Below are 9924 nucleotides of genomic sequence, written 5' to 3' on the forward strand. Positions count from 1 at the left end.
CCTAATTTAGGTGCAAATGTAAGCATGTTTTTGCCATTAGAACTAGTCGACAGTGTCAATGCCAGTGGATTTTAATTCATTTATGGGTTGCTTAGACCCACTTTCGTCAAAATGGAACAATACCATGCGTGACATTATGGTCTAGCTAATATAATTGACATTCAGAAAATAATGTCGAAAATATCGTCTGACCCTTAAATTCTTTTGAGTAGTATGTATATATATATATATATATATATATATATATATATATATATATATATATATATATATATATATTTATATATATATATATATATATATTTTTTTTTTAACACTGTGTTTAAAAGTAATCAGTCCTCTCAAAAAGTACTGTTTTTGGCTTTTTCAGCTTAAACTAAAAAAAACACCTTTTGATTGAAATTGTGGTTTCTAAAATGCATATCTAGTCATGTGAATGCATTTATACTTGCCTACAAATTTGCTCTGAATTCCCTAACGTAAAATTAATTCAAGTGTTATCTGAAGAGGAAATCACAAGAGCTAGACGGACATTTAGATAGTTATCTGTGTTAGTTATGTCCGTCTCACCTCGAAAGGCCAGCACTCCGGCTAGTAATGCACCAATTGGTCGCACTAGGGTATCCACGAGTAGTCGGGCACGGGCTGAGTCTGTTAACACTCGAGTTCGTTCACAGGACTCGAGTACTCATGCAAGGAAAACCTCTCTCATTTAATTATATTTGTACGTCATTTTCCCATAATGTTATATATTTGTCGCCGGTTACATTATAGGGCTATGAGACATGAAGGGAAAACGAAAGTCGAATGTGTGGAATGCAATACAGTGGCATGATTCGGCATGGATTTCAGCGCCGGTTACATTATAGGGCTATGAGACATGAAGGGAAAACGAAAGTCGAATGTGTGGAATGCAATACAGTGACATGATTCGGCATGGATTTCAGCGCCGGTTACATTATAGGGCTATGAGACATGAAGGGAAAACGAAAGTCGAATGTGTGGAATGCAATACAGTGACATGATTCGGCATGGATTTCAGCGCCGGTTACATTATAGGGCTATGAGACATGTAGGGAAAACCTAACGTAAATGTGTGGAATGCAATACAGTGACATGATTCGGCATGGATTTCAGCGCTGGTTACATTATAGGGCTATGTGACATGTAGGGAAAACCTAACGTAAATGTGTGGAATGCAATACAGTGACATGATTCGGCATGGATTTCAGCGCCGGTTACATTATAGGGCTATGTGACATGTAGGGAAAACCTAACGTAAATGTGTGGAATGCAATACAGTGACATGATTCGGCATGGATTTCAGCGCCGGTTACATTATAGGGCTATGAGACATGAAGGGAAAACGAAAGTCAAATGTGTGGAATGCAATACAGTGACATGATTCGGCATGGATTTCAGCGCCGGTTACATTATAGGGCTATGAGACATGAAGGGAAAACGAAAGTCAATGTGTGGAATGCAATACAGTGACATGATTCGGCATGGATTTCAGCGCCGGTTACATTATAGGGCTATGAGACATGAAGGGAAAACGAAAGTCGAATGTGTGGAATGCAATACAGTGACATGATTCGGCATGGATTTCAGCGCCGGTTACATTATAGGGCTATGAGACATGAAGGGAAAACGAAAGTCAAATGTGTGGAATGCAATACAGTGACATGATTCGGCATGGATTTCAGCGCCGGTTACATTATAGGGCTATGAGACATGAAGGGAAAACGAAAGTCAAATGTGTGGAATGCAATACAGTGACATGATTCGGCATGGATTTCAGCGCCGGTTACATTATAGGGCTATGAGACATGAAGGGAAAACGAAAGTCAAATGTGTGGAATGCAATACAGTGACATGATTCGGTATGGATTTCAGCGCCGGTTACATTATAGGGCTATGAGACATGAAGGGAAAACGAAAGTCGAATGTGTGGAATGCAATACAGTGACATGATTCGGCATGGATTTCAGCGCTGGTTACATTATAGGGCTATGAGACATGATGGGAAAACGAAAGTCGAATGTGTGGAATGCAATACAGTGGCATGATTCGGCATGGATTTCAGCGCCGGTTACATTATAGGGCTATGAGACATGAAGGGAAAACGAAAGTCGAATGTGTGGAATGCAATACAGTGACATGATTCGGCATGGATTTCAGCGCCGGTTACATTATAGGGCTATGAGACATGAAGGGAAAACGAAAGTCGAATGTGTGGAATGCAATACAGTGACATGATTCGGCATGGATTTCAGCGCTGGTTACATTATAGGGCTATGAGACATGTAGGGAAAACCTAACGTAAATGTGTGGAATGCAATACAGTGACATGATTCGGCATGGATTTCAGCGCTGGTTACATTATAGGGCTATGTGACATGTAGGGAAAACCTAACGTAAATGTGTGGAATGCAATACAGTGACATGATTCGGCATGGATTTCAGCGCCGGTTACATTATAGGGCTATGTGACATGTAGGGAAAACCTAACGTAAATGTGTGGAATGCAATACAGTGACATGATTCGGCATGGATTTCAGCGCCGGTTACATTATAGGGCTATGAGACATGAAGGGAAAACGAAAGTCAAATGTGTGGAATGCAATACAGTGACATGATTCGGCATGGATTTCAGCGCCGGTTACATTATAGGGCTATGAGACATGAAGGGAAAACGAAAGTCAAATGTGTGGAATGCAATACAGTGACATGATTCGGCATGGATTTCAGCGCCGGTTACATTATAGGGCTATGAGACATGAAGGGAAAACGAAAGTCGAATGTGTGGAATGCAATACAGTGACATGATTCGGCATGGATTTCAGCGCCGGTTACATTATAGGGCTATGAGACATGAAGGGAAAACGAAAGTCAAATGTGTGGAATGCAATACAGTGACATGATTCGGCATGGATTTCAGCGCCGGTTACATTATAGGGCTATGAGACATGAAGGGAAAACGAAAGTCAAATGTGTGGAATGCAATACAGTGACATGATTCGGCATGGATTTCAGCGCCGGTTACATTATAGGGCTATGAGACATGAAGGGAAAACGAAAGTCGAATGTGTGGAATGCAATACAGTGACATGATTCGGCATGGATTTCAGCGCTGGTTACATTATAGGGCTATGAGACATGTAGGGAAAACCTAACGTAAATGTGTGGAATGCAATACAGTGACATGATTCGGCATGGATTTCAGCGCCGGTTACATTATAGGGCTATGTGACATGTAGGGAAAACCTAACGTAAATGTGTGGAATGCAATACAGTGACATGATTCGGCATGGATTTCAGCGCCGGTTACATTATAGGGCTATGAGACATGAAGGGAAAACGAAAGTCAAATGTGTGGAATGCAATACAGTGACATGATTCGGCATGGATTTCAGCGCCGGTTACATTATAGGGCTATGAGACATGAAGGGAAAACGAAAGTCAAATGTGTGGAATGCAATACAGTGACATGATTCGGCATGGATTTCAGCGCCGGTTACATTATAGGGCTATGAGACATGAAGGGAAAACGAAAGTCAAATGTGTGGAATGCAATACAGTGACATGATTCGGTATGGATTTCAGCGCCGGTTACATTATAGGGCTATGAGACATGAAGGGAAAACGAAAGTCGAATGTGTGGAATGCAATACAGTGACATGATTCGGCATGGATTTCAGCGCCGGTTACATTATAGGGCTATGAGACATGAAGGGAAAACGAAAGTCAAATGTGTGGAATGCAATACAGTGACATGATTCGGCATGGATTTCAGCGCCGGTTACATTATAGGGCTATGAGACATGAAGGGAAAACGAAAGTCAAATGTGTGGAATGCAATACAGTGACATGATTCGGCATGGATTTCAGCGCCGGTTACATTATAGGGCTATGAGACATGTAGGGAAAACGAAAGTCGAATGTGTGGAATGCAATACAGTGACATGATTCGGCATGGATTTCAGCGCCGGTTACATTATAGGGCTATGAGACATGTAGGGAAAACGAAAGTCGAATGTGTGGAATGCAATACAGTGACATGATTCGGCATGGATTTCAGCGCCGGTTACATTATAGGGCTATGAGACATGAAGGGAAAACGAAAGTCGAATGTGTGGAATGCAATACAGTGACATGATTCGGCATGGATTTCAGCGCCGGTTACATTATAGGGCTATGAGACATGTAGGGAAAACCTAACGTAAATGTGTGGAATGCAATACAGTGACATGATTCGGCATGGATTTCAGCGCCGGTTACATTATAGGGCTATAAGACATGTAGGGAAAACCTAACGTAAATGTGTGGAATGCAATACAGTGACATGATTCGGCATGGATTTCAGCGCTGGTTACATTATAGGGCTATGAGACATGTAGGGAAAACCTAACGTAAATGTGTGGAATGCAATACAGTGACATGATTCGGCATGGATTTCAGCGCCGGTTACATTATAGGGCTATGTGACATGTAGGGAAAACCTAACGTAAATGTGTGGAATGCAATACAGTGACATGATTCGGCATGGATTTCAGCGCCGGTTACATTATAGGGCTATGTGACATGTAGGGAAAACCTAACGTAAATGTGTGGAATGCAATACAGTGACATGATTCGGCATGGATTTCAGCGCCGGTTACATTATAGGGCTATGAGACATGAAGGGAAAACGAAAGTCAAATGTGTGGAATGCAATACAGTGACATGATTCGGCATGGATTTCAGCGCCGGTTACATTATAGGGCTATGAGACATGAAGGGAAAACGAAAGTCAAATGTGTGGAATGCAATACAGTGACATGATTCGGCATGGATTTCAGCGCCGGTTACATTATAGGGCTATGAGACATGAAGGGAAAACGAAAGTCGAATGTGTGGAATGCAATACAGTGACATGATTCGGCATGGATTTCAGCGCCGGTTACATTATAGGGCTATGAGACATGAAGGGAAAACGAAAGTCAAATGTGTGGAATGCAATACAGTGACATGATTCGGCATGGATTTCAGCGCCGGTTACATTATAGGGCTATGAGACATGAAGGGAAAACGAAAGTCAAATGTGTGGAATGCAATACAGTGACATGATTCGGCATGGATTTCAGCGCCGGTTACATTATAGGGCTATGAGACATGAAGGGAAAACGAAAGTCGAATGTGTGGAATGCAATACAGTGACATGATTCGGCATGGATTTCAGCGCTGGTTACATTATAGGGCTATGAGACATGTAGGGAAAACCTAACGTAAATGTGTGGAATGCAATACAGTGACATGATTCGGCATGGATTTCAGCGCCGGTTACATTATAGGGCTATGTGACATGTAGGGAAAACCTAACGTAAATGTGTGGAATGCAATACAGTGACATGATTCGGCATGGATTTCAGCGCCGGTTACATTATAGGGCTATGAGACATGAAGGGAAAACGAAAGTCAAATGTGTGGAATGCAATACAGTGACATGATTCGGCATGGATTTCAGCGCCGGTTACATTATAGGGCTATGAGACATGAAGGGAAAACGAAAGTCAAATGTGTGGAATGCAATACAGTGACATGATTCGGCATGGATTTCAGCGCCGGTTACATTATAGGGCTATGAGACATGAAGGGAAAACGAAAGTCAAATGTGTGGAATGCAATACAGTGACATGATTCGGTATGGATTTCAGCGCCGGTTACATTATAGGGCTATGAGACATGAAGGGAAAACGAAAGTCGAATGTGTGGAATGCAATACAGTGACATGATTCGGCATGGATTTCAGCGCCGGTTACATTATAGGGCTATGAGACATGAAGGGAAAACGAAAGTCAAATGTGTGGAATGCAATACAGTGACATGATTCGGCATGGATTTCAGCGCCGGTTACATTATAGGGCTATGAGACATGAAGGGAAAACGAAAGTCAAATGTGTGGAATGCAATACAGTGACATGATTCGGCATGGATTTCAGCGCCGGTTACATTATAGGGCTATGAGACATGTAGGGAAAACGAAAGTCGAATGTGTGGAATGCAATACAGTGACATGATTCGGCATGGATTTCAGCGCCGGTTACATTATAGGGCTATGAGACATGTAGGGAAAACGAAAGTCAAATGTGTGGAATGCAATACAGTGACATGATTCGGCATGGATTTCAGCGCTGGTTACATTATAGGGCTATGAGACATGAAGGGAAAACGAAAGTCGAATGTGTGGAATGCAATACAGTGACATGATTCGGCATGGATTTCAGCGCCGGTTACATTATAGGGCTATGAGACATGTAGGGAAAACCTAACGTAAATGTGTGGAATGCAATACAGTGACATGATTCGGCATGGATTTCAGCGCCGGTTACATTATAGGGCTATAAGACATGTAGGGAAAACCTAACGTAAATGTGTGGAATGCAATACAGTGACATGATTCGGCATGGATTTCAGCGCTGGTTACATTATAGGGCTATGAGACATGTAGGGAAAACCTAACGTAAATGTGTGGAATGCAATACAGTGACATGATTCGGCATGGATTTCAGCGCCGGTTACATTATAGGGCTATGTGACATGTAGGGAAAACCTAACGTAAATGTGTGGAATGCAATACAGTGACATGATTCGGCATGGATTTCAGCGCCGGTTACATTATAGGGCTATGAGACATGAAGGGAAAACGAAAGTCAAATGTGTGGAATGCAATACAGTGACATGATTCGGCATGGATTTCAGCGCCGGTTACATTATAGGGCTATGAGACATGAAGGGAAAACGAAAGTCGAATGTGTGGAATGCAATACAGTGACATGATTCGGCATGGATTTCAGCGCCGGTTACATTATAGGGCTATGAGACATGAAGGGAAAACGAAAGTCAAATGTGTGGAATGCAATACAGTGACATGATTCGGCATGGATTTCAGCGCCGGTTACATTATAGGGCTATGAGACATGAAGGGAAAACGAAAGTCAAATGTGTGGAATGCAATACAGTGACATGATTCGGCATGGATTTCAGCGCCGGTTACATTATAGGGCTATGAGACATGAAGGGAAAACGAAAGTCGAATGTGTGGAATGCAATACAGTGACATGATTCGGCATGGATTTCAGCGCTGGTTACATTATAGGGCTATGAGACATGTAGGGAAAACCTAACGTAAATGTGTGGAATGCAATACAGTGACATGATTCGGCATGGATTTCAGCGCCGGTTACATTATAGGGCTATGTGACATGTAGGGAAAACCTAACGTAAATGTGTGGAATGCAATACAGTGACATGATTCGGCATGGATTTCAGCGCCGGTTACATTATAGGGCTATGAGACATGAAGGGAAAACGAAAGTCAAATGTGTGGAATGCAATACAGTGACATGATTCGGCATGGATTTCAGCGCCGGTTACATTATAGGGCTATGAGACATGAAGGGAAAACGAAAGTCGAATGTGTGGAATGCAATACAGTGACATGATTCGGCATGGATTTCAGCGCTGGTTACATTATAGGGCTATGAGACATGTAGGGAAAACCTAACGTAAATGTGTGGAATGCAATACAGTGACATGATTCGGCATGGATTTCAGCGCTGGTTACATTATAGGGCTATGTGACATGTAGGGAAAACCTAACGTAAATGTGTGGAATGCAATACAGTGGCATGATTCGGCATGGATTTCAGCGCTGGAATTAACAAGAAGAAGAAGTTTGTTTTGTTTAACGACACCACTGGAGCACATTGATTAATTAATCATCGGCTATTGGATGTCAGATATTTGGTCATTCTGACTCGTAGTCAACAGAAAACTCGCTACATTTTCTTAATGCAGCAAGGGATCTTTTATGTGCATTTTCCCACAGACAGAAAAGCACATACCACAACCTTTGTTCAGTTTTGGTGCACTGGTTGGAACGAGAAAACCCCAATTAATTGAACGGATCCACCGATGTGCTTCGATCCTGCGACGCGAGTGCCTCAAGCGAGCGCTCAACCGACTGAACTAAATCCAGCCCTCTGGAATTAAGATGCATAATGTATGTTACTTTATTCCTTAGTCTCGTTATCATCTTCTGTAGCCACGAAGAGTTTAATTTTCAAAGAGCAACACACTGAATTTGATGAATGATGATTGTACGAAAATGCCACCTTAATCCTAATTAAAAGCGCAGGCCCAAGTTTCAGCCCGTAAAAATGGACACTAAGTTTAGTTAATCTACAAACCTGTAACACACATTTGGATATGGTTATAACAGAGAGAAGCTGAAGTCTGTGATGTTTAAACAGGGAAATACCGTCTAAAATAACTGGAGCTTGTCTCGTTAACCATTAATTCTTAGACGAACGTGCGTTTTTTAGAATGATAAAAAATACATTTTGGAGTATTATAAAAATCTGGATGATCAGAACCAATGCAGGTTTACGAATATGAATATTCTAAATAATAAAATATTAGTAATTCTAAATTAAATTATCAAAAACGGCTTTAATAGTGGGAAAATACGTCGTAGTGTTTAAAAAAACTAGAGTATGTCACTTTAAGGTTTTAATTAAGGATGAATGACAAATGAGGTCAATAAATGTCCATACTGTTACCAATATGAATTGCAAAATATTTTGTTGTTGTTTGTGAACATAGACATAAAAATTTCTATTGCCATCTTAAAAAGTAACCCCAAGAAAAACAACAACAACAAAGATGTGTGTAATGAGAAAATAATGAAATATAACACCTGTAAATCATGTTTATACTGAAAAACTACACTTAAAGGTACTGTTCTGAGTTTGCAGCCATTGTAGGCCTAAGATGTTTGCGATAACAGAGCCTTGTTGGCGACTACTATTTCATACTACATCCATTTTCTTGTTTAGAATATCAGTGTCTGTATATCGAATGTGTTTGCGGTCTTATACCAATATTTGTAGCACTCGGTTTTTACTTTAATTCGTGATATATATTTTTTTCGTACGTATGAAATTATTGGAAGGTAAAATCAAGTTTGGGCTACTAAAAGCATTAGGACACCGTGTAAATACAAACACTGATATTTTAAGTAAAACGTCCGCTAGACTGGTTTGTGCGCTTCAGGATAAACCAAATGGCCACGTTGAGAACCAATCAAATAGTTCGCGAACGTCAGCGAAACGTTCGCTGGCTGAACTTATGTTAACAATTATGTGTTATCAAAATAACGAATGGTGTTCTCACTAACAGGTGTATAAGAAATAGACTGAACCACATACCAGTGGTTTTGCCACGTTATTTATTGCACGAGTTTAAAGTGCGCAAGAATATTATACCATGAGTGGTATAAATCTTACGCACTGTAAATGAGTCCAATAATTAACATGGCAAAACCACTGGTATGTGGTTCTGTATTTATTACGCGATTTTATACGAAATTTGTGACTGATACAACGATAAATTCGCAAAAAATAACGAACAATTCTTATAATTACTGAAAACAACTGATTTAGTTAAAACTACACATAATTCATCAATCAGTTTCTAACGTTCTTCCCATGATCTGCTTTACGTAAAGACGGCAATTGGGACATATTGGGCTTTCACAACGTCCCATTTAACATAATGACATTTTATGAGGCGTTTAGTTTAAAATCCTTCACAACGCTACGCAATTTTATGTAGTTTGTGGCAGTTGTACATCGATAAATTCATTAAAAAATTACAAACAGATTTTATATAATTACAAAGTAAAATAAAGTTTGTTTTGTTTAACGACACCACTGGAGCACATTGATTTATTAATCATCGGCTATTGGATGTTAAACATATGGTCATGATGAAACCCGCTACATTTTTTTTCCATTATTAGCAAGGGATCTTTTATATGCACCATACCACAGACAGAACAGCACATATCACGGCCTTTGATATACCAGTCGTGGTGCACTG

This window comes from Gigantopelta aegis, chromosome 7 (assembly GCF_016097555.1).
Source record: "Gigantopelta aegis isolate Gae_Host chromosome 7, Gae_host_genome, whole genome shotgun sequence".
In the NCBI taxonomy this organism is placed as follows: Eukaryota; Metazoa; Mollusca; class Gastropoda; order Neomphalida; family Peltospiridae; genus Gigantopelta; species Gigantopelta aegis.